The sequence below is a fragment of the Callospermophilus lateralis genome, chromosome 1 (genome assembly GCF_048772815.1).
Source record: "Callospermophilus lateralis isolate mCalLat2 chromosome 1, mCalLat2.hap1, whole genome shotgun sequence".
In the NCBI taxonomy this organism is placed as follows: domain Eukaryota; kingdom Metazoa; phylum Chordata; class Mammalia; order Rodentia; family Sciuridae; genus Callospermophilus; species Callospermophilus lateralis.
The window spans coordinates 110916985-110942299 of record NC_135305.1 but is presented as its reverse complement, the minus strand read 5'-3'; positions in this window follow the sequence as shown (position 1 = coordinate 110942299).

Sequence of the window (25315 nt, the reverse complement as noted above, 5' to 3'; positions counted from 1 at the left end):
ATACATTTGCCCATAAACAGGTGGGCAGAGTTAATGCCTTAGTGGTCCTAGATATGCATGATTTTTTAAAATTATTCAGGCTACTAGCCAGTACATCTTTTTCCTATAGAAAAAATGATCAAAAATAACAAGTTTGGCAAAGAGGAAATAAAAAAAGAAAGGTGAAAGTTTGAGAAAAACAGACTCAGAAGATAAAACCCATTCCCGCACTTGCTAGAATAAAACCTGTAATAATGCTTTATGTAAAAGTCCTATATGAAGATCAATAAAACTCAAGATCTAACTGAAAATAAAATTCAAGATGTGTTGCAATATATTATTCATAAGATGTGCTTCAGAGACAGAAAGTGGTTCTATTCATGACTGTAAACTCAAGGTCATAAGGAAATTTAGTGGGGACCCTAAGAATAATTTTCCTGCTGATGTCAATTGGTGCTACATAATGATAACTGAACTTCATGGTACAACGACACTTGAAGGGTATGTGAATCCTGCCCTCCTAGCAGGACAGGCCACCTCACACAGGGCTCACAGATCCCTGATGGATAGTGTGGATGCCAGGCCTTATTAGGTGGGGGACCTCATGCATGCTCTGTAATATAGCCTCAGGGCCCTCATCTCAACATGAAGTGAATATCCTTCTGACAGAAGTCTAATGCTGAGGACACGAGCCAGGATATGTAGAAATTATATTGTTTGTCATATAGTAAGTACTACATACATAATTCAGCATTGACTATACACACTCTTATGAATACACACTGTGAATATATTGATTACATAATATCTACAACACAATATGTGATATACCTAATATATAGGATTTAATGCAGTGATTGGGTCTGCCAACATTATTAAAATATAAGTGAATTTATCAGCAAGATGCACTGCCCTAAAGTAATGAAGAATGACATCACTGGAACTGGAATATAACAGATTACACAGAGGCTGTCTCCTCCTGAGAGGGCAGTTGGCATAGATGCTTGGCACCATGTGCATCTCCTCTGACCTCGGCAGACATTGTTAATCAGCCTGGAATGTCTTTCCCATTGGCTTTCATTTTCAACCCAGCTCTTCATAGAGTCATTACCCATCAATCATGTCAGCAGTGATCCCTGGAGATCCCTGGTGGTTACCAATTAGGGAGACCTGTTTGCTTAAGATTGCAGAGTCATGTAGCATAGAACTCAATTGTCTCGAAACCAAGCTCAAAGCACAGTTCATCACTCTGAGCTGCAAACCTGTGTGGGGTCTTCCCTTGGAAGAAGGGAACAGCCTCAAATAGGAGATGCCAGGATCAAAGTCCATGTTTTCTTCTCTTTATTTCTGGAAACTCCAGATAAAATGACTCCTAGAGCAAGAAGCAATGTGTGACCAGGGTCCCAACCATGATTTAAAAACCTGGTTCTCCTCTCTTGAAGTGGGAGGTAAAGGGTGCTGGAGGTGCTAGCACACAGATGTCCTACTGGAAGAGAAAGCTGGTGAAAAAGAGGTGTGGGGATTCTCTCCAGGTGCAGATGAGTGATGAGAAAGGAGAGCAAAGGGCAAACATTTTTTTTCTGGAAAAAAATTAATGCTCCCAAATTAAAGATATAAAAAATGATTTTAAAAGCACTATGTAAGTTCTGTGGCTAAGTACCTTATAAATGAATATTTTTAAATGAGGTTATTAAGAACAACTATAGAGCTATAGTAAGAAGAACAGCATAGCACTGGCACCAACCACACAGGAAGACCAGTGGAACAGAACAGAAGAGGCCAATCCACACAGATATGATCATCTGAGACTCGACAACAGTGCCCCAAACACACATTAGAGAAAAGATAGCCTTTGTAACAAATGACTGGGAAAACCAGATGTCCACATGTCAAAGAATGAAACTCCATCCCTGTCTGTCCTTCTTCCCAAAGGGATCAAAGACCTAGGAATTAGGTAAGAAATTTTGTCACTGCTAGAATAAAATGTAGGCTCCACATTCCAGCATATTGGTGCAGGCACTGACTTCCTTAATAAGAAACCTAAAGCTCAAGAAATAAAACTAGGAATCAAATCAGTTGCACAACCATTGATTTACATATTGCCATTCTGGTGACTGTTGTATTCTGCTGCCTTTCCTATCCTCTACTATCCCCCCTCCCCCCTCCCCTCCCCTCTTCTCTCTCTACCCCCTCTACTGTAATTCATTTCTCCCCCTTATATTTTTCCTCCTTTCCCCTCACTTCCTCTTGTATGTAATTTTGTATAACAATGAGGATCTCCTTCCATTTCATGCAATTTCCCTTTTCTCTCCCTTTTCCTCCCACCTCATGTCTCTGTTTAATGTTAATCTTATCCTCCTGCTCTTCCTCCCTACTCTGTTCTTAGTTGCTCTCATTATATCAAAGAAGACATTTGGCATTTGTTTTTTAGGGATTGGCTAGCTTCACTTAGCATAATCTGCTCTAGTGCCATCCATTTCCCTGCAAATTCCATGATTTTGTCATTTTTTAGTGCTGCGTAATACTCCATGGTGTATAAATGCCACATTTTTCTTTTATCCATTCATCTATTGAAGGGCATCTGGGTTGGTTCTACAGTCTAGCAATTGTGAATTGTGCTGCTATGAACATCGATGTGGCAGTATCTCTGTAGTACGCTCTTTTAAGGTCTTCAGGGAATAGTCCAAGAAGGGCAATAGCTGGGTCAAATGGTGGTTCCATTCCCAGCTTTCCAAGGAATCTCCATACTGCTTTCCAAATTGCCCGCACCAATTTGCAGTCCCACCAGCAATGTACAAGAGTACCCTTTTCCCCACATCCTCACCAGCACTTGTTGTTGTTTGACTTCAGAATGGCTGCCAATCTTACTGGAGTGAGATGGTATCTTAGGGCAGTTTTGATTTGCATTTCTCTGACTGCTAGAGATGGTGAGCATTTTTTCATGTACTTGTTGATTGATTGTAAGTCCTCCTCTGAGAACTGTCTGTTCAGGTCCTTGGCCCATTTGTTGATTGGGTTATTTGTTAACTTGTTGTCTAATTTTTTGAGTTCTTTGTATACTCTGGGTATTAGGGATCTATCTGAAGTGTGAGGAGTAAAAATTTGTTCCCATGATGTAGGCTAAATTTCAAAGTATCTATTTATGCTTTTACAGAAAAAAATCTCAGTTCTTTGGCACAGACAATGTTTTCTTTAAAAAATAGAAAAAATATAATGAGAACTATCCATTGGGAAGATGCATAAGACTGTGGATCAAGAACCATTTGCTTCACGTATTCCTAAGGTAAATCAAACAAGAAATATAGTTGTGAGTTTTACTTCTTATTTGGGAGATACATTTAAAAATATGAAAAATTAGCAAGATACATATGAAAACAAACCTACCAACTCAGCAGAATTCCAGTTGAAGTCCCAGCTCTGCACATAAGACCAAAGGATTTGGGATGAGTCTTTGAATCTTCCACTTTCTTAGAATCAGGTACAATTTTTTTTTTTTTGAGAGAGAGAGAGAGAGAGAGAGAGAGAGAGAGAGAGAGAGAGAATTTTTTAATATTTATTTTTTAGTTTTCGGCAGACACAACATCTTTGTTTGTATGTGGTGCTGAGGATCGAACCCGGGCTGCACGCATGCCAGGCAAGCGCGCTACGGCTTGAGCCACATCCCCAGCCCCAGAATCAGGTACAATTTTGATGCTAATTTCTACTAGATAAAGGTGATACAATGATTAACAGAATTTTCTTCTTTGGGTTGTGGAGAAACACAGTGTGCTTTAGCCAGAGGTGGTCACATAAAATCAAAATGGGTCATCTGGATTTTTCAAAATTAGCGGTTCTAAAATATTCAATTTCTACAAAAGGTATGTATCAAAGACTTCACAAAGTTTTGAGCCATTTTAAGTAGTTTATAAAATGCATTATCGAAGTATTTGTCCTCTGATGATTTTAATACTGATTCAGTCATTTTTAGAAGATGTTACTTTTATCTGAAGTTTTTACATATAAATTATCATGTTATCTTTTTTAAATAAAGCACAACAGTTAGGTCATTCCAGAATTACCTCAGTCTTGGCCTTGAGGTCATTTTCTATCAAGTGCAATCTAGGATGTGGGACACATCCACATCAAGAAAGAGGCTGATAGCTTTAATTGTGCAAGGAATTTGTGCTGTGAGCATCTCAACACAGGAGTCCAGAATGCGGGTTCATTGAGGCTGTCCTTACATTCCTTGTGGTCACTGGCCTTAACCTTCCATCACTACAAAGGGGCACAGACAGTGAGGAGTCAGCTTTCAACACAAGAAGTGCAGCTGCAACCAGGTCTCCTGTAACTCATGCATTTTTACTGAAAATGCCTAAAGAAACTTTATATTTAAATATAAAAAAGAAAAATCTCAGAAGTGCTAAAGTCTTAATGAGGCAAGTACAAAAGACATTAGAGCCCCTTAAAGCTGGTGGTTTTCCCACTGTGCAATGCCTCTGAGCGCATTTATTTCCAATGGTGAAAATGTCATGTTTGGCCATAAAGGCCAGGGGGTTGTTGATGGTTGAAGCTTTCTAACATTAAAAAATCATCTTCAGATGGTCACAGGAAAACCTTACGTGTGTTCCACTCTGATGATCTCTGCCCCACTTTGGCTGAATAGTTGTCTTCTGCGTGAGAAAGGGTGTTGGTCTCCATGCAGGAAGAAATGTGTTAGCATCTGAGCTGAGACCCAGTGCTCAGGGGAGGAGCTGAGAAGTTGGGTATTGGATGGAAATGCATGGAGGGGGCACCCCCCACAGGTGCCCAGGTCTTAATCCAGTACACATTGGGAATTGATTATAAGTCTATTTTATTACTGTAGATTGAGATGGGCACTATGCAGCAGATGGAGTTCAGGACGCTGGCCAACTGACATTAAAAGGGAAAGATTATTTAGAATTTTCTAGGTGGGCCTAACTATCTCAATGGCTAAAATGTCTTAGTGTAGAGAGTTATGGATGGGAACAGTGGAAGGGTCAGGGCTGGGGAGGCATTGAGAAGACATTGCTTGAGACTGTGCTGGCTTTTGAGGTTGGAGGGTGGGCTGTGGGGTTCAGACAGCTTCTACAAGACTGAAGGGGAAAGCAATTCTCTCCTGACCTTCTAAAAGTTACCTGGAGTTCTGACACCAATTTCAACCCAGAGGCCCGGGTATGTCTTCTCACCACTGACCTGTAACGCCGTCAGTTTGTGTCATTTTAAATCATGAGATGGTGGCAATTTGGCATAGAACTGCTTAAAAAAATAAAAAAATAAAAGAAGTAAAACAAATAAAAAACACCAACCAACCTATTATTAGGGAGCTTGATTGAAAACTGTGAGGACTTGCACACATCTGAAATAAACATATCTTTTATTATTATTATTATTATTTTTGCTGTGAACTACTCTCCCCTTGCCCTCTCCCCGGACCCCACAACTGCGTATTTCTTTGTCCTCATTCTTGGAACAGCCAATGCTTGTTGGAAGCTGAGCTGTCCGTTCAGTCCCCACTCCCTGAGAATGGCCATGTTTTGAGGGTGTCCAGGGCACCCTCTCTGGCACTTACAACAGCACACAGCAACTCCTAAAAGGGATGCTCAGACCAGAGAACCACTAATCTTACAAAAATCCAGTTGTTGATGATTCCTAGTAAGGCTGAGGTGGCTCCTTAGCTTTAGAAAATCTGTTTAGATCTTGGTGAGAGGGATTTTCTCTCTCTAGAGAACTTTGGGGACAACCTTGAGAGGTACAGTGACGGAGAACATCTAAGCAGATTAACCAGAATCAAGGAACCCAACATCTCCAGACTGATGCAAATGTCCCCACCTGTGACCACTGCAGGACAGGCCACCTTGCCTGTCTGGGCCTGTAACAGGGCCTGGCAAGTCCTAAGAGGCCACAGTCTCTGGGGATCCTCATCTGCAAACAAGCAAATAGTGCGCAACCTCAGAGTCACCACTATTTTCAGTTCTATTACGAACCAGGGACAGAATGCAATCTTGACTGGTTCTGTGTACCCTGGGCCCTCGGACTGCTGCACAGGACACCCAGGACACCTGCAGTGCCTCCTTAGAGGAAGCCCTGCACAACTCTCCAGGGCTCCAATTACCTGAGCTACAGGGCGTGGCTTCCAACTAACAGGAAGCGGAGATTTTAGCTCTGACCTAAAATGCCCCAGGCCCAATCTAGAGCACTTCTTGGGAGTAGGAAGAAATGTCACTGTGGTGGGTTCAGGGGACATGGAGTGCCCCTCTGCAGAGACTCTCAGACTGCTGGTGTCTCTCAAATCCCTTGCTCATTCCCACTCTGGTGACTATCAGGACTCCTAATGGGTCCCTCAGGTTCTGAGCCTTTGGAAGGGGCCTGGCACACACTGCAGGACATTCTGCCAGCCTGCCTTCTCCTGCTACCCAGGGCAGAGGGCTTCTCTCCACAGTGTAGCCTCACATGGCTGCCCCTGGCTGCTCTCTGGTGAGGCTATTGGGGTCACAGCCTGGCTTTCCCTTTTGCCTCTGAATGAAGATGCAGATTAGCCGAGGTGGTCAGTTCAATAATTTATTTGTTATTATTGCCCTGAAATTCAGGCAAGTGCAGTAACCAGGAGTCAAATGGATTTTCCAGACGTCCCACGGTGCTGGCTTCTTCTGGCTGGTGCAGGCCCACTCGGGACTCACTCCACTGGGTGCTGCCACCAGCCCCACAAATGCCCGCTTCCTATCCACCCACGTCCCTGACATCTCTCTGGGAAAAGGCCCCCCTCCAAAGCACAGAGAGGGCTCTGTCAGAAAAACAGATGAGCTTGTTGATGAAAGGGAGGGAAATGTGAGTCATAATGAGCTACTGTCTCATAAAGGAGAGCTAATTACATTGTCAGTGCCATTTACAGTTTCATGTCAACTGAGATAAGGTTAAGTGCAAAGAAAAATTACATTTATTTAGTGCTTACTAAGATTGCAATCCAGGAGACTCCAAATTCACTCAGCTTTGAAAATGTGTTCCAAGGCTTTGGAAGAGAGAGAGTGGCTGTTTCACACCTCAGACGGCATGTGACTTGTTAACCACATCTCCTGTGGGTCAAGAGGTGCAGTGGATGTGGTGGGTGTGGCCACAGTCAAACTCCTGTTGGAAAGAGATTGGGCACTGTCTGGGAGCAGGGACAGTTTCACAGACCGCCACAGAAACTACTGGATTTAGTTTCAGAAGCTCTTCTTTGCTCACAAGGCTCAGGTACTAGAGTGACCTCTGCCAGCAGCCCAGTTCAGCTGGGGACAAGCCCGGTCTAGCCAGGCCTCCCTGTTCCATTCATAGGACTCTTCAGTGAGGCTTCTCACCATAGCCACAACTCATCATGAGCGTCCTGCTGTGCACGGGAGCTAGAACCCCCTCCCCAAGTCAAGACTGTGCCTCCAGGTGATAAAGGTCGGCCATCATCAGGAAAGAGAAGTCCATGTTCAGGGCAAGCACACAGGCCGTGGTACTGAAATACTGAGTGAATCCCACTCTGCCCCTCAGGTCAGCATGAGCTTTCCCAAGGAAACACACATTATGCTGAAGTACACTGTTAAGGACAAAAAGTACACTTTCAAAAACTAAAGAATAAAAAAAACCTTTACCATCATCTCATTTAGAGGTATTTATTCATATCATCATATTTCTGCTAAACATCTAAACCTTTTTGAACTTAGATTTATGGCATACATATTATGCCATAAATATTAGCATATCAGACTTTTAATAAATTCCATTAAGCTTATCAACCTTCTAATTAGATTATTTTGGACCCCAAGGACCCATGGCTAAGATTCTGATACACCTGAGTGTTTTGCAGTAGTTAATTTAAACAGCTGAACAGATAAAAACAAAACCTGGCTTTGTCTAAAAGCTGAGTCTTTCCTCCAATGGCATGGAAATTTGAAGTATTGACTAGAAAAGATGAAGTAAGCTTTTATTATGACACAAGTCAATATTAAATTATAAATTACCACAGATATTTTGGAAGACATAAATTTTTCTTAAAACTAAAGATAGAATTAAAATATGAGAAAACTTGAAAAAAGCGAACATGAATGTATTAGCCAGATTTCCTTTGCTATAACAAAATAGTTGAGATAATGAACCTAAAGAGAGGAAAGGTTTATTTGGGCTCAGGATTTTGGAGGCTTTGGTCCATGGTGAGTGGACCCTGCTGCTTTGGGGTCTGTGGCAGCACAGGGCAGGGCTGCATGGAAGAGCAAGATGCCTTCCTCACCTGACCACCAAGCAAAGGCGGGAAGAGGAAGGGCTGGACTCCCATATCCTCGCAAGGTGCAGCCAATGACCTAACTTCCTCCAACCAGGCCCTGCCTCTTAAAGGTGCAGCTGCCTGCAGACGGTCCCCACAGGCTGGGACCATGGGTTCAACACAGTTGCCTTCACTCAAGATCCAAATGGCAGCAGAGAAGCTTCTAGCTGCCCTGTGAATGGGTAAGAGTGGCAAACAGGGGCTCGACAATGACCGTGGGATTGCCTGGGTGCACAATTCCCTGGGCCACATGGACAGCCCCATGCCGGCCCACAGCACTTTTGATGTGAAATGGGAGCAGCCCCTCCCAAGAGCCCAGCTCTGCTCTGCAGCTCAGCTGAGTCCCAGCTGGACACAGCACCTTCCCTGCTTCCTTGATGTCAGCAGGGCCAGCTGTAGGACCCATCGGCCTCCATCTGCTGTGAGAGAAGAGCAAACCCCGCATCTCCCAGACTGCCCTGCCGCTCAGCTGGTTTAGATTAGTGCTGCAAAGCCACCTCCTGGGGCCCTGCTGGCACAAGACAAGCCAGTCAGCACTCACCAGGGTGACCCGGGCTCCTCTGTGCCTGAAGATGGCCACGCCTGCTCCTGCCTCAGGGCTCCCCAACCTTGGCCTCTTCCTCCTCAGAGCACAGTGTCCCCATGCCCTCCAGGGGAGCCTGCCCTGCCCCCGCTGTCTCAGCCAGCCCCGTCCCCACCCTGTTTCTCCATCTCATCGCCCCTGATGTTACCTTCATCACACTTCATCCCACTGTCATTAAGGGCCACTCACATCACTGCACCGGGCACAGGTGTCACTCTCCCCAGGTACACACAGATGCGTCCTCTGTACCATGTGTGGAGACAGAACCCTAACCCGCCCCTGCTCTAAGGAGGTGGTGTGCCCGGCACTCAACCCTGGGTCCAGCTCCCTGTCCAGCAGGAGGTGGCTGGATGTCACTGGCTGCAGAGACATGCCCATTGCTCTCCATTCACCCAGAGGTCCTGTGACACTGGTGTGACAGCACCTGGGTCCTGTCCTCTACTCCTGGACTCCTCTGCACCTGCAGGACCCAGGCTGGTGCTGCATCAGGAGCAGCTGCCCTCAGCCACCTGGGATGGAAATGACCGACCACAGGACCCAAGATGCTGAGTCTCCAGGGCACCCGGGGCCTCTGCCACCAGGAACAGTCATGGTCTGCTAAACCAGATGCTTTGACGCAGCTTTACCTGCATACAACGCTGCAGGCTCCAAAGTCTCGTCCGTCCTGGCCTTGACTACTGTGAGGGGCCGGGTTGAGACCAGCACTGCCTCACTCTGGCTGAGCCTCCACCCAGCACAGATGCTAATGCACGAATTAATAAACTCAGCACTGATCACACTGATTAATCCCAGCATATGCTCATTACATGGAAATCAGGGGCTGTGTGCCCGCTTCAGGAAACACAAGAGCCTCTTAAACCCAAGCGCACACTGGCACTGTCTGTGCCCAATGATGGAACCACTTGGAATTTCCCTTGTGTGGTTTCTTCATGGCAGCAGTGTCTCCGAGGTTTGTGGGCCTCGTCGTGGGGTCTCACAGGAGCTGTGTTTAATCAGGCACACCTGCAGCCACAGCAAAATCAAACCTCATCCTGAGGATGTCCCACCCAAGTCAATAGGAGATATTAACCAAGGACAGACAGTGGGAATCATGTTATCTAAAAAGCCCAAGATGGAAGGGGGTGTGAGTGTGTGTGTGTGTGTGTGTGTGTGTGTGTGAGAGAGAGAGAGAGAGAGAGAGAGAGAGAGAGAGAGAGGATGTTGGCCTTACGAGGCATCATCTGCAGTAACTATTAAATGTCTCTGCAGATGTCTGCTAGTATCCAGAGCATCTTTAACACACTCCATTCAGGTCTGGGCGTGGTAGCACATGTCTGTAATCCCAGCAGCTCAAGAGGCTGAGGCAGGAGGGTCCCAACATTGAGGCCAGTGTTTCAAAATAAAAAAAATAAAAATAAAATAAAAAGCCTAGGGTTGTAGCTCAGTGGTTAAGCACCCCTGGGTCCAATCCCTATTACCAAAAACACACTCCATTAGAAGTTTTCATTTATTTCAAGGATACTAATACCACCCCCTTTCAGAGAAGGTAACTGGCACAGAGAGCTGTATGCCGCTGGCGCCCCCCAGTGGAGAGGGCCAGCGCTCGGGCTCTGACCTGTCCTCTGGCTGTGGAGCTGAGCTTGTCCTGGGCTCTGCTCAGAGTCCAGCTTGGTGGTCGATTCCCCAGGTGACTGAATAAGCCACGTTTCCTCTGGATCTCAGGTTGACTACACAGGAAGTGAGGTAATAGCACTTCCTTAGCTTGGGAGCATCAGTGAGGCCAGACATAGGCAGGAGAGCCTCGGTGCTGACACCCCTGCAGTCTAGGCTAATCATTTCATGATTGGCAGACTGAGCAGCCCCATTTCCCCGACACTGCACACCACCCTGTGTTCCCATCCTGCTGTCTCAGTGCCCTGCACAAACAGTTAACTCAGGGAGAGCCACCTCCCATATCCTCCCTCCTCACCAGGGGACCACCCCTCCTCCAATCCTGTTTCCTCTTCCACCTGATATGTCCCCTCTAGGGATCCATGGGTGTCCATCCACAAAGAGTCCAACGTCACACCCAGTCTCCCTGAAGTGACCTAGTGCTCGAGTCTTGTCCACACCCTCTGTGTCTTCCCACCCAATCCCCAGGCTCTCCAATTGGCACCTCATAGATTTGTTTGTTTGAAGGGATGAACCCGGAGTGCTCTGCCACTGGTCATGTCCCCTGCCTCCCCCCTTTTTAAAAAATTTTAACACCAGGTCTTGCTAAGTTGCTGAGGCTACCTTGAGCTTGCCATCGTCCTGTGCCAGCCACCCGAGTATCTGGGTCACAGGTATGTACCACTATGTTTTAAATATCTGTGACTCAGCATACAGTTTGGTTCACAGTGGGAAATAAACACTATGCATTGAGTTTAATCTACCCTGAGTGTGTACTTTGGGGTCCACACTAGTTGAAGTGCCCACCTGATCACCATATCCAAACATAGCCATGTGTTTCATTTGTTGGTACCAACTCACTGCTTACCTGGTGGAGATGGCTTAGCCTCTGGCTCATCTTCCCTGACAGGGGCTGTGAGACTAATTCTTCTCTAAGCAGCAGGTATAAGCTTTACAGGTGAGGCAAACTCAAACATGTCCACGTGGACTCTTAGCATTTTTCGAACTGGTCTTGGATATATTCCTTTCTACACCCTAAATGCAAAATTGTCCTTCAGGATGTTTGCATTTGGCATGAATAAACATGGATGTGTGCAAGATGAGCTTGAGAATGTTTTAAATTCAAACCTAGATCCTTTCTGAAGCTATTTAAGATGCAGGCCACAGTGCTCTATTGGGAAGCATCCCCTCTCTAAACACAGTGGCACATGCAGTCACAGTCCCTGAGTAGTCCTTGCAGGCATAAAGCAGGGAGTGTACTTGACTTTTAAAAATCCCTTTTTGGCATGTATCTGGCCATGTATTCCCTGCTTCTCTATGGAGAAGCCTCAGGCTGGCTTTCAGTTTATATAGGGCCTGTGGAGTCTCACGTTCCCTTTCTAAAGGGAGTGGCCACTTGGTACAAGTTTTGTTTGTGGGCACCCATGGGGCCCTGAGCCCATTTTTTTTTCCTTTCTGTTTGCACCAGGGTTTGCAAAGTGCCCAATAATTCTCAGACTCTTAGCTGCCACCTCATGCTGGAATCTTTTGCCTCTGGGTCCTTATTCAGCACAAGTGAGTAGCTCTCTCCAGAGTCAGTGTGTGGAGACTGGCAGGGTCATGTCTCTGCACTTTTGTTCTCTCTCAAATGCTGACCACAGCCACCCACCTCCATATTTAGTGTTCCCCAAACTGTGTCTGCTGAGAGTTCCACTGGCTTCTCTGCTATTTGATGTCACTTTTCTTCTCTTTGGCACCTCAGCCTCACCTCCCTGGCCACCCAGGACCCTGCTCCAAGGGTAAGTCTTTCATAAGACACTTTCTTTCTCTCCTAGGACTTCATCCTTCAAGGTCCCTCAAGACAGGATGGAACATAGTTGCTCTTCTATGTGCTAACAAGATACAATTTCTTTGTCCATTGATGTAGTGTGTTGAGCTATTCTGGTAAGGGGGGCTGGTTCACTGGAAGCTGAAGTGTCTACATGGGGGTGATAAGTTCCCTGAAAATTGCTAAGTTAAATAAAACAATATAAATAAAATATAAAATCACCTTCTTTGAATACATCTCAGCATATTTTTGGTCTTTGAGTTAAGTTTTTTGAGTTAGGTAGCTCAAATTAATTTAATGGGCATTAATCTAAGCTTATTTAAGCTTAGACCAGGGCTCACAGCTGAAAGGGTGGAAAAAAAAAGAGTATTAAAGAAACTGGAAAGCATTTTCCATTCTATTTTAGGAGAGAAAGCTAAGTCCAATGATCTGTACTCTTCCATACGAAGTTCAAACCTCTATGCCATGCCACCATAATAAACTATTTACATTCGCACAATGACTGTTATTCAAGTATAAAAATTAGCCATGGAGCCAGGAGAAGATATGGAGGAAATGTGGGTGCATGCTGCTAAGTGAAATAAGTCAATCTCTAAAGGTTATATACTACATTATTTCAAATATACGGCAATCTCCAAAAGACAAAATTATGGTGACAATAAAGAGGATCTATTGGCAGGGGTTAGAAGGAGTGGGGGGAAGCAATAAATAGGGGGAGTCCAGGGATTTTTAGGGCAGAGAAATTATGATGTAAGGTACCTTAATGGTGCATTCAGGACACAAGGCATTTTTCAAAGTCCACACAATGTATGATACCAACAGAGTAGCCTCTTGTAAACTAGGGGCCTTAGTTAATAATGATGCAATGGTATTAGCTCAAAATTAGAACAAATGTAACAGGTCTATGCAAGATTATGGTGATAAAAGGGTAGCTGGAAGAAGGTGAAGAAATGAACAGAAACTTTTTATACTCTCTGCAAAGCTAAAACTGATTTAGAAGTAATCTATTAAGAAAGTCTCTTCCAAAACAATAAGTACTGTTTTCAGAGCATTGCTTGTGGACAGTCACAACAATATAATTAAATACTTTCAAGCCTAGCATTTAAAAACAAAAAAAATCATCTGGCTTTTTCTGTGGGATTCATAATATGCCACTCAAAATATTTTCCTGATTTATTTTTACAACAGCATTAGTTAGGCAAACAGAACTCAAGGCACTGTGGTATTTTAGGTAATAGAGCACATTTGCATAGAGTAAGCCTCTAGGGTGTCCATCAAGACATACCGGGAATCTCTGAGGATGGCAGGAGGAGGGAAGGGCTTCGCCTGAGCATCCTCAGTTGTCTGCAGCTTTAGTTCATCTTAGTTTCCATTGCTGAGATGGCCCTGAGTAATTAATGGTTTATTTTGGAAATAAATGCTTTGTCTCTGCCAGCCCATTCTCACTTTGGATCCCCATCATTTTTCCCTTGGTGAGAAACCTGCAGGAAGCCACTGTTCTAGGATCTACTTCCACAGAAGTGTGTTCATGGGAAGCAGAGCACTGGTTTGAACACCAGCAGGACACATTTCTGGAGTCTCAGGTCAGCTGTGCAGTCATGAGTGGCAGTGCAGGAAGGCAGCATTTAGTCCTTGTTTGTCCAGGCCAGGGGACCCTAACCCTGGCTGGGGATCTTATCAGTCAGTAGAAACCTGTGTGCCGCTCACACTTCATGAGGAGCTGAGGTCACTGAGGGTTGGAGCTGAGGCCAATACCAGCTCTCACTCTGCCCATCACTCTGTGGGTCCAAACCTTGTTGGACTATACAGTAACCAAACATAAACCAGCACATATGCTGAGGAACTCACCAGCCCACTTGCTATGGTTGGATCTCAAGTGTCCCCCCAATATCATTTTTTGGGGACCTATGTTGGTCAGCTTTCCGTCACTGTAATAAAATGCCCAAAATAATCAACTTGTCAGTTGATTCCTTATAAGAAGGAAGGACTTGTTTTGGCCCCTGGTTTCAGGGCCTTCAGTCCATGATCCCTTCATTCCACTTTGTTTGGTGAGGCAGAGCACCGTGGCGGGAGGTCAGGGCAGAACAGTGCTGCTTACCCTAGGGAGACCAAGAAGCAGGTGTTTGTGCAACATTTGACTTGCACAGTACGAGGAGGATTCAGTAAGTGCATTGACAAGCTACGGTCAAATTCTCTGGCATGAACCCCCTACCCAACACCACACACACACACACACACACACACACACACACACACACACACGAGCATGCAGGTCAAAAGATTTGAAAATAAGTTGACAGGCGATGGGGACCCTGTTCTTCCCCCTTTCTCTTCTTGTTTCCTGGTTTCCCTAAGCTGAGCAGCTTCCTCCTCCCTGTGCTCCCAGCATGTAGTGCTGCCTTGCCACTGGCTCCAAAGCACAAGGACTGACTGATCCCTTGAAACCTCTAAAACTGTGAGTCAAAAGAAACCTTAATTCTTTTAAAGTGGATTATATCAGGTGCTTTGCTACAGGGATGGAAAGCTGATCAACACAGTCCATATTATTTTCAGCTTATTATTTGGCTTATCACCTCAACATTTCCAAATCCTTGAATTCACAGGCAGAGTCTTTCTCCAGTGAACATGTGATTAATACAAGAAGCAACTTCCCTGACAGCCCAGGTCCTTCATGGCATCTCCCTAGGAGGGCTTGATAGGGAGATTTCATGAGTTCTCCTTGCTGTTCCTGCTTAAGGATCGCAGTACAAGCAGGCCTCCTGACCACTAGCTCTCCAAATGGGATTTTGTTTCCCCCCTTTTATTTTTAAAATTGTAGAAAAAAGTTGATATAAGGTGGAGCACCATTAGCTTTAGCGAATGGCCCAGCACTGTACAAGTATTTAAACAGCAAGAAGTGATAATGCATATTTTTATTTGCCCAGGAAAATTAGCAAGAGTGAACTGTGATGCAAGGGAGGATTGTTAAAGTCCATGCTGTGGAGCTAAAGAGGGCACCACAGCAAAATAAGGCCTAGAGTTTTGTTGTTTTGTTTGTTTTTATGAGTCTTATGATTTCCCTTTGTCTCTATTAATGGGCTAAGCAATAAAAGTATAAAATGTGGCCAGTAGAGATACTAAAATACAGTATTACAACTTGTTTGTCTTATAAGTAATCACCTTATTATTATAAATTAGCTTCAGTTGTTACATTAAAATTTGTACTTGCATAAGGCTTTACCAGATAATAGTTTTAAAACTTGTAAAGATACTACAATATAAAACTAATAAGAGTAAAAGATTTAATTTTATAATTGTTACAAATTAAGGAATATAATTTTTATAATTTGAAACATTTACTTATTTATATATAGTATTTTTGTTTACTTTAGGAATATAGTAATCTTTATAACAAAAGCCTATCTTCTGAATTTAATTTTAAATAAACTTGAATAATTGTCTTAACTTGGAATGAGATGAAAGAATTTTAACTTAGGTATGGTGGCCACTTGTTCAATCTTAGGCAAGATGTCTTGATTTTGAAACTAATCTTAATTTTTTACTTGAATATTATTTTATAAAAACATTATACATAATTTTTAAATTAATATTAATTAGTGAACATAATTTATCATTATGTATGAAACATGAAACAGACAAGGTAAGAGAGCTTTTAATTCCCTCTTAAGGGAAAGAGGCAAAACATTTTTAAACTTTAAATAAATTAGGCTCTCTTTGTTGTCTTTTAGAAATATATTTAAGTTGACTTCTCAGGAGAACATAAAATTTTATAACATTTCTCAGTAGCCATCATGAACCATAGAGTGAAGCTGCTTGAAGAGGTATCCCATCGGCTTATAGGAGGGTCCAGTTGGCTGAGTGAGGAGGTCAGTGGTGATACCCTGTCTTTCATCCATAACGAGGTGAAAAGGGTGTTTAGGGTTAGGAAGAGAGAGAGTGCAAGAATATGTAAGAGCATTCCTGAGCTTGTAAAAGGAATTGGCTACTAGCTTAGGGGAAGTGAGGGTCCAATGAGGGGGTCTCCTTAGTGGCCTTGTATAAGGAGTTGGAAATAAGTGCAAAGTGGGAACCCAATGCCTGAAAAAGTCTGCCAGACCCAGGAAGGAGAGGATGTAGTCCACTGCTTTTGGGTGGTTGTAGGTCATGGAGAGCTTGAATTCTGTCTGATGTCAGGCTTTTAGAGGTTGAAGTGAGAAGTGTACCTAAATAGTTAACTGAAGAGGTAGTAAGCTGGGCTTTGGCTGGAGAGGCCCAATAGTCCAGGGACCCCAGGAAATTGAGGAGCTGAGCAGTGTGAGTTCACAAGCCTTGAATGATGAACCGCATAGAAGGTCATTCACATATTGTAAGAGTGTGCTGCCCCCTAAGTCACAAGCAGTTAGATCCCATGCCAAGACTTGCCCAAAGAGATAAAGACTATCCCTGAAGCCTTGGGGTAGGACTGTCCATGTCAGCTGATGAGACCTAAAGGATGTAGTGTCTTCCCATGTGAAGGCAAGAAGCTAATAAGAGTCAGGATGGAGGGACACTATAAAGAAGGCATCTTTAAGATACAGGACAGTAAAGTGAGTGCTCAAAGGGACATGAGGAAAAGAGTGTCAGGGTTGGGAACCACCAGGTGGATGGGAATAACTGTCTCATTAGTTAGGCGGAGATTCTGGACTAAGTGATAGGCTCCTGAGGGTTTGCATCCTGGCAATATGGGAGTGTTGCAGGGGGAGTCAGTAGGAAAGAGGGGTCCCTGGGCAAGTAAGCAGTCTATAATGGGTTTAAATTGCTCCCTATAGGTTTTGGAGATGGGAAATTGGGGACATAAAGGAAGTTTAGTTTGCAGTTTCAGCTAAATATGTACTGGCTTGTGGTGGGAGGCTATGACCAGCTTGAAGATGTCCCAGTCCTGGAGATTGACTAGATCAGGGGACGATGGCACAGTAGATACTGTCTGGTTATTAGAGAGGGTAAAGATTAGAGGCAGAAGGACATGGGTGGTAGTATTCTCTGGATGTATTTTGGACCGTGGATCCTAGTAATTGGAGAACATCTCTGCCTAGGAGAGGAATCAGACAGGATGGAATGGCTAGAAAAGAGTTTGTGAATGGGTGTCCCTTCAGGGCACAGGTCAGCTGAGCAGTTCAGTTTGGGGAGGAGGGTTTGCCTTCAATCTCCATAACTGAGACCTTGGAAGAAAACAGAGGCCCAGAGTGGGCAGGCAAGACCGAATAGGTAGCCGCTGTGTCCACAAGGACTTAACCAGTACCTGAACTGTTATCCTGGGCTCCGTGAGTGTAATGGGGGTCCTCAAGTCTGGGCTTCTTCAGTCTTCTGTGAACCCCAATAGTTTAAGAGAAGATACCACCTACCTGGTCATACCCCGATGTAGAGGCACCAAGGAAGGGCCAACCATGGGGCAGTCACCCTTCAAATGTTCTGTCTGCTTACAGATAGGGCATGGCCTGGAAGGAGGGTGTGGCTTTGGGCACTGGTGATTTCAGTGACCTTTGCATCCACATTTGAAGCAAGTACCTGGTGTAGAGGCATGATGGAACCTCCATGGAGCTCTTGCTTGAGCTGTAGGCCTCAGGGCTCTGGTAAGGCCTGGGTTTGAAGTGTTACCTTTTTCTGTAATTGAGCCTGCCTAGCTAGTTCAGCTGACTCCTCCTGGACATTATAAACTTTAAAGGCCATTTTCACCAGATATTGGATAGGGTTCTGAGGGCCCTCTTCAGCTTGTTTGAGCTTTTTCTGATATCATAGGTTGATTGAGCCTGCTAGATGCAGGCTCACTCATGGGTTAAGGATGGAGGACAGAACAACAGAGATGTCATGCCAGATAAGATCATAAGTCTGGGAGAGGTATTGGCATTTTTAAATATAAGTAAAAATGTCAGCAGAGAAGGACCTAAGGTGCTTTTCAATCTGGGAAAGGTCTTGAAGTGAGAATGGGACATGTACTTGGACAATCCCTTCAGCATGAAAAGAAGGGTGAGTGGAGGAAATCATGGCTTCAGGAGAAGAGGAAGGAGGGGGGGTGTAAGGGATGGAGGGGGAGGTGAAAGGTTGTGTCAGTAGAAGAGGTGGTCAGAGGAGCCTTGGCTGCAGGAGAAGAGGGAGTTGTAAGGAGTGAGGGAGGAGGAGCTGTGGTGGCAGGAAGAGGGGTGGAGGGGTAAGAGGGGTGGTAGGAGCAGATTGGTGTGTATTGGGAGGGGGAAGACAGGTAAGGTAGGGCTGAGAGCAGCTCGGGTAGTTCTGAGGATGTGGAAAGAGAGGTTGAAGAACAATGGTATGGAGTTTGGGATTTTCCAAGCAAGGAAGACTGGATCAGGAGAACAGATAGAACAGAAAGGAGGACAGAGCAGAGAGTAGAGGGAAGGACAGAATCATATCTCAGAAAGCCTGAATGTTTTTGCCCACTTTCCTGTCCAGTAACAAACTTGTTGAATTCAGTGAGGGTTTCAAATCAAAGTTCCTTCTGGGGACCATTGTGACTCATTGTTTAAGTCTGGTTCTTTTTCAAACATTCTCTCTCTGGGTTCATGTTCTGCCTTAAACCCCTTCAATCTTTCAGCTGAATTCTCTCAGATTCCTTTGATATTTTAAAAAGATTAATGTTTTGCATAGTTTGGCAAGTTCAAATATTTGGCATCAGTGCCAAGAAAATTATAGAATGTAGGAGGTGTCAGGTTTCCTTGTATTGTGAAATTTCTTGTATTTGTGCTAAATTTGCCCTGCTGATGAGATGGATATGTCTCTGCTATTTGTTTGTTCATTTATTTACATATGTATTTATTTATTTTTAATCTAGCATGGAACACAGAGGAGCTTAAGCACTGAGGCAGCCACATCTTCAGCCTTTTTTCTTCATTTTCATTTTGAGAGAAGCTATCACTAATTTGAATAGGGCATCACTGTGTTACAGAGGCTGGATTTGAAATTTCAATCCTCCTACCTCAGCCTCCCATCTTCTGGGATTAAAGGCAGGCACTGCCATGCCCAGTTGTGTCTCACATTTGTTTTGGATCCATTCTTATCATCTGCCTTCCCCTGGTGCAGTTGGCTAGGGATGGTTTGGTTTGTGGTGTTGAGTATCACTCCAGATGCACTCCATTGCCTCTATTCCCTGTTGCATCTCTAGCTGTGACTAGTGAGGACTGACCCTGGGCATTGAGTTCCACAGTGTGAAGGAGTGGAGTTCTCTGTTTGTCACAAGAGTGAGGAGCCTCTGGTGTTCCTGTGGTGTGATGTAGACAGAAGTGTCTGTGGCTCATGCCTCTCTACTTCCTCCTGTAGTTGGTAGGGAAGTGCCTACCACTAGAAGAGGTTTTCTTGAGCACTGATGGACATTGGTTTTGTCCCTTAAAATCTCATTTTGGAACAGATATGTGTATGCAATTATCCAGGCTGCTCCTCTGAGGAATTGGAATGCTTATGACAGAAAAAAAGAGGTGTCTCAGATGCCAATTGTGTGCCCAAAAGAGACTGCAAATGAAAGAGCTGCCAAAAAAAAGTGGGCCCAATTTGAGGGCCGTATTGTTTTAAATATTTTCAATGAACTTCACCTACATGTCCAAGACTGGTAGAAAATTGAATGGAAAGGGGCTCAGAAGCACCTTAACGGTAACTATTGGGAGGCAGCTTCCACAGGGAAAGTATAGGTGACTCCTTCAATGTAATTATGTTCTCACCTTTGTCTCCAAAGTAATTCACCAGTTGAGTTAATCTTGAGGAGTTCTTTGGAGACTGTGTGATGCCTGAAGTCTCAATCAACATGGAACACACAAAATATGACTCACACCCGAAAATATAGGTAGGGAAAGAGCTGGGTAGGCAGATAGGAGACTTGCACTCACCAAGGTCAAGTTTCTCCTAACCGAAAGACGACAGTGGAACAGAATACAAAGACCACAGATGCAAGGCTGAGCTTCAAACAAAGGGTGAGACATGTGTTAAAAAGGGATAAACTTCAACACAGTGACCTTAACATGAGGGGAAGAAATGACACATGAAGTGCACATTGTCCCTGAATGCCTTACCAAGAGTGGCCTGGGGGCTTATTTTCTTAACCCTTAGATCCTTATAAAACCTGAGACAATTGCCACTCATTGGCAACCCTCTCTTGGGACCCCACCCATGCAGGAGTTCTGCTTTCTTTATATTGTTTTTGTATAATCTGACACTTTGCCCTCACACTTTCACTATTTGTGTCTGTGAAATTCCTTCAATGGATGAACAAGGCAAAGAACGCAGTCAATTCCATGGTGTGTGTCACAAAATAACTGAAGACTATGTCAGAAAACTAGATTGATATGGGAAATGATATTACCTACTGCCCAGCTCCACATCCTGTCTGTCCCCAGAATAGGGCTGCAGTTGAACCTTTATGAGATCATTCAGTCCTCACTAAGAAGAATGTATTCTCCATTTTGAAAATATGAAGACAGCACTCAATGTTCTTTATAGCTGCTGAAACTAATTCTGACCTCCATGCAGGAATTTCCTTCTTGTAGGACAACACCCTCTCCTCAGGACCCTTCTCATACATTCTAGGCAGGAGACTCAATCCTACTTCAGACATAGAAAAGCCAGAGATCAGAAGTGCAACTCATGGATAAGTGGACAGGCCCTCATGAATTTCTCCTAACCACGCACTCACACCTTTCTAACCCTCACTCACCACATCTGAAGAGGAAGGACACCACCAGAAGATGATTGTCCTGCTCATCCTGGGAATCCACAGTCCCTGTTTAGTTGACAACCCCTCTACAAATCTCACATGTCTGTTCAGGAGACAAGCCCCAGATGGGACATACCAAGATTTCATGTGTTCAATTACTGTTCCTCTTGACCTTCTCTATCCCTCCCTCAATCCAGGGCAGATTCCTTTCCACCTGGTTACAGATTGGGCTCTCAGTTTCTGATCTCTATCATCAGGTAGAGGGCTGGGACTTCAGAGAGCTCCCTCTGCTGGACACTGACTAACATGGAAAATTCAGGGAGCCATTCAAAGTACCTGGCAGCAGTCTCCTAACTGGCTCAGATCAGGGAGGAATGCTGTCATGCTCAACCAAAAATGCCTCCTTCCCCCTTCTAACCAGGAGAATCCTGAGATGTTAAAAATCAAGGCTGAGAAGAGAAAATATGTCTCTTCTAGAAAGAGAAGGATTCGACACCACTCCAGACAAAGGCAATGGAGTAGATAATGGAGCCAGATGGCTACTGGCAGGAGAAGCTGAATGGATGAGAGATCCACCTCATGTATTGGTACACTACATGACTTTTGTGGGACTCTCCACTGAGTAGATTGGGTTCCCTAAAGATGTGGAATGCAACCATCACTCCAAAGGAGACCATGTGCCTTGGCCTATAGATGCATTCTTGCAAAATAAAGCATCCCCTTTTCTGGCCTATTCAAAATATTTCTTGAGTTGAAGGGATGCTGGCCCCTGATCTAGTGCCCCAACTGGAAGTGTAAAGGGAAGACTCACACTTGCTGTACAAGCTGCCACCTGTCACCCACTTCCTTGGTCTTGAAGGGTCTGCATCATCTGTCACATCCACTAGGGTCCCCACTGCCCATACTTTGCCCTTTCTGAGGTGGCCTCTTCTTTTTGATCCTTTGTGCAGTTTGTGAGTCTTCGGCCAATCACCATCAGGAACATCTTCCACAGAGAGTGCGGGCCTGGTATCAGAACACCTGGGCCAGGAAGAACAAGAAAAGAAAACTCACTTTTTTTTTGAACCTAGGGAAAAATTAATTCAAGGGTGTAAAATATTCTTGAGGCATTGATGTCTTTCTGCTTTGACAGAGGAAGAGTGCCCCCTGAGTACATCTTGCCACTTTCTGGAATTGGGATGGTAGTAGAGTGTTTTCTGTGTAAACAAAAAACTTAATCACGGTAGAATACACTAAGATGGTTATTCTGCACCTATTTTATAAATTTCATAAGGGAAAATTAAATGGTCAAAACCACTGCCAAAAGTGGGGTTGGGGGAATGTAGTATCCAGGAGCAGCTCTTGGTTGGGTCATCACTTCTAGGATTCCAGCTCTCATTTAGTTGATTTGGATCACTTCACATTTCTACCAGGACACTTAATTTACCAAGAGCCATGTTGCCTGCCTCAGAAGGCTGACACCTGTAAAGACTTGTGTTGGTGTTCCTTTTAGGCTTCTGTCTCCTTTTCTCTTGGTTATTTTAGCATGGGGGCTTATCAATCTTGTTTACCCTTTTAAAGAAACAACTGTTTTATTGGTCCTTAGTGTTGTTATGTTTGTTGTCAAGTTCATTAATGTTGGCTCCGATTTTATTTCCTTCCTTCCTTCAGTGTTTGCTCCTCCACCATAGCCTGGGTTTTACACCATTTCCCATTTACACAGTGCATGATGTCGGCATCCTCAGTAGAGGGCGCTGAAGTGACACGGCAGGAAGCAGAGGCCTCTTGTGGTTAAGGTACTGCACCATTGCTCTGTGATGCTGGTATGAGTCCATGTGAGGGCAGCGTGGATCAGGTGAGGAGATCCTCAGATCCTGAGGAAGGCTTTGGTCTCCAGGAAAATTTCCCAACACTTTCCAAGCTGATCTTAGGTGAGGGTGCCCTCCTAGTGAATGGTCCAACTGTATTGGGAGACACCTGGCTCTGAGTTCAGAACTTGGCAGTTTCTGGCTCTACCCATGCCCACCTGAGTTGTAGCACACCAAACACACTGCCCTTACCAGGCACATATTCACAAGGGTCCCCCATCCCTTTCTGTTTAAAGGATGCTGTGAGAGCCATGGCTGCTGCTCCCTCAGGTAAGGAAGGTCCAGGTGGGCTAGGGAGTGGACAGCTCTGGATGCTCCTACCATGTGGTCACCCATGCCCACCAGTTTGTCCCATAGTGATGAAGACCTGGTATAAGGCAGAATCTGTTGCAGAGTATTGAAGGTGCTGCTGACCTTGAGGAAGAAGGTAGGTGCAGGACGCACATCTGGGAAGGCACAGCCAACTTGGGTGGGGGCAATGGTTCCTGGAGGGGTGCTCCCTTGTGACAGGAGCTGCCACATTGTAGGCAGGCTCACCCAGGATGAGCATCTACCTCTGGAGGGCTGGAGTGGTGACCTATATATTTAGGGTTCTGGGGCTGGAGGTATGGTGTACCTGTGGTGTCTTTAAGCTGTGTGCAGGGGTGGATGCAGTGTGAAGATCTTCCAGGTTGGGGGTATACCTTGAGGTGAGTGGTTAGGACCCCCCGTTGTGCACGAACAGTTGTGTGGGTCTCAGTGAGGGGGCCATATAGGAGAGAGAAGCTCCTGGGGACAGGTAGGCCTGTTTGGGGAGGTTCATGTTGAGTGGGCCTGCCAAAGAGGGCCCTGCATTCAGCAAAGGAAAGGTTCAGTTTGGGGACAAAAAGACTCCCTCCTGCCTCCACAGATTCGCAGTCCCCAGAGCCACCACCACCAGGACACAGAGGCCACTTCTTGCTGGTCTAAGGTCTGTGGACTGCTCCTGTGGCAGGCAGGGTCTCATCATCTTAACCACCTTACACAGGAGAATGACAAACAGTCTTCTGCTGCCCTTCTGCCCTTTTACTGTCCCTTGTGCCATGGTGGAGATTAGTCCTTTCTCTGGATTTATAGCTAGTCACCTCTGAGCTCCCTGTAGAGGTGCGGAACATATATAGTGGCGGGCTAAGGATGGCATCTGCAGATCTGGACTGAGTGTGCATGGGTGCACACATGGCTGTGTGTGTGTGTGTGTGGTGTGCATATGTGTTGAGTTTTGGCTACAGTGTGTTAGTATGAGAATGTATGTGCATCTGTCTGCAGATGTCCAAGTGCACTTCCAGACATTGCATGTGAATCTGTGTGAACTGTTTTTGTGAGTCTGTTTTGTGTAATGCATGAGTATATATGAATAAATAAGGCTATGATTTGTGTGTGGGTGTGTGTTTATGTGTGTGTGAGATTTGCCCTTCTCTTGTAACCCCTCACCATTGCTCAGCCTGGCACCCCTTTGCAGCCATGTTTGCATCTTGTGAGCTCTCAGCTCAAGATCTTGCATGGTGTAGCCAGCCTGTTCTGTGTGTGTTTGTGTGTGTGTGTGTGTGTGTGTGTGTGTGTGTGTATTAGGGGTAGCATCATGTGGTGAATAAACTGAGCACCAATAAGGCTCCCCTCCCCATGCAGATACAGATTGATCACTTACTCACATGCTTTCATTGAGAGTACAATCCAGTCTGAGGACAGGTAGATAAATAATAAGTTATGTGGCAGAAATAAAGATCAGAAAGACAGGGAAAGGGCTCACCAGAGGTGGTGGTCATCTTGGCCTCGCTGAGGGGATAATGTTTGAGCAGAGCATTGAAGGAAGGGAGGACATACACTTCTTCAGGAAGGGTGTTCCTGGCAGAATTATCAACACCTGCAAGATCTTGAGCTGGGAAGACACAGTAGCAAGGTGGCCAATGAAACCAGAGCAGAGTGAAGGAGAGTGATGATGAGGTCAGAGAAAGAACAGGGTCCACCATGCAGAGTCTCTTGGCTGCTGAGGTCTTTGGCCCTTACTCTGGGTAAGATGAGAGCCTTGGGGGAGTTTGGACCAGAGTAGGAACATGGAAGTATCAGGGACCAGTTGGAAGGAAGCACGGTCACTAGGGTGTCAGGCCAAAGAGGAAACTTTGGCCTATTCTTTGCAGAATTTTGCCTCTAGGCTGGGAACCCCAGGCTCAGTCTCCACTTTTCAGCATTTAGAATAGGGGTTGCAGAATCCTTGTTCATTGAATGGGCACAGAACTCCCAAGAAGGACATTTCTGGGTCCTCTGATTCCTGTAGGATTGACTCAGTTGAGCCAGGCTCATGGGGGCAGAACTTCTCAAGAACAATGCAGTCCCACCCACATGATGTGTTTTGAGGCTGTTTCAGGACTCTGGCAGCACAGCTCCTGGGAGCTTTGGATAGTGTTGGGTGTGTGGTAGCCTTGATCTCCCTGGTTATCAGTAGTGAGAGTGGCAAGAGGAGCCTGGCTTTCTTGTTTGCTTGTGTCTCTGTGCCATCTTG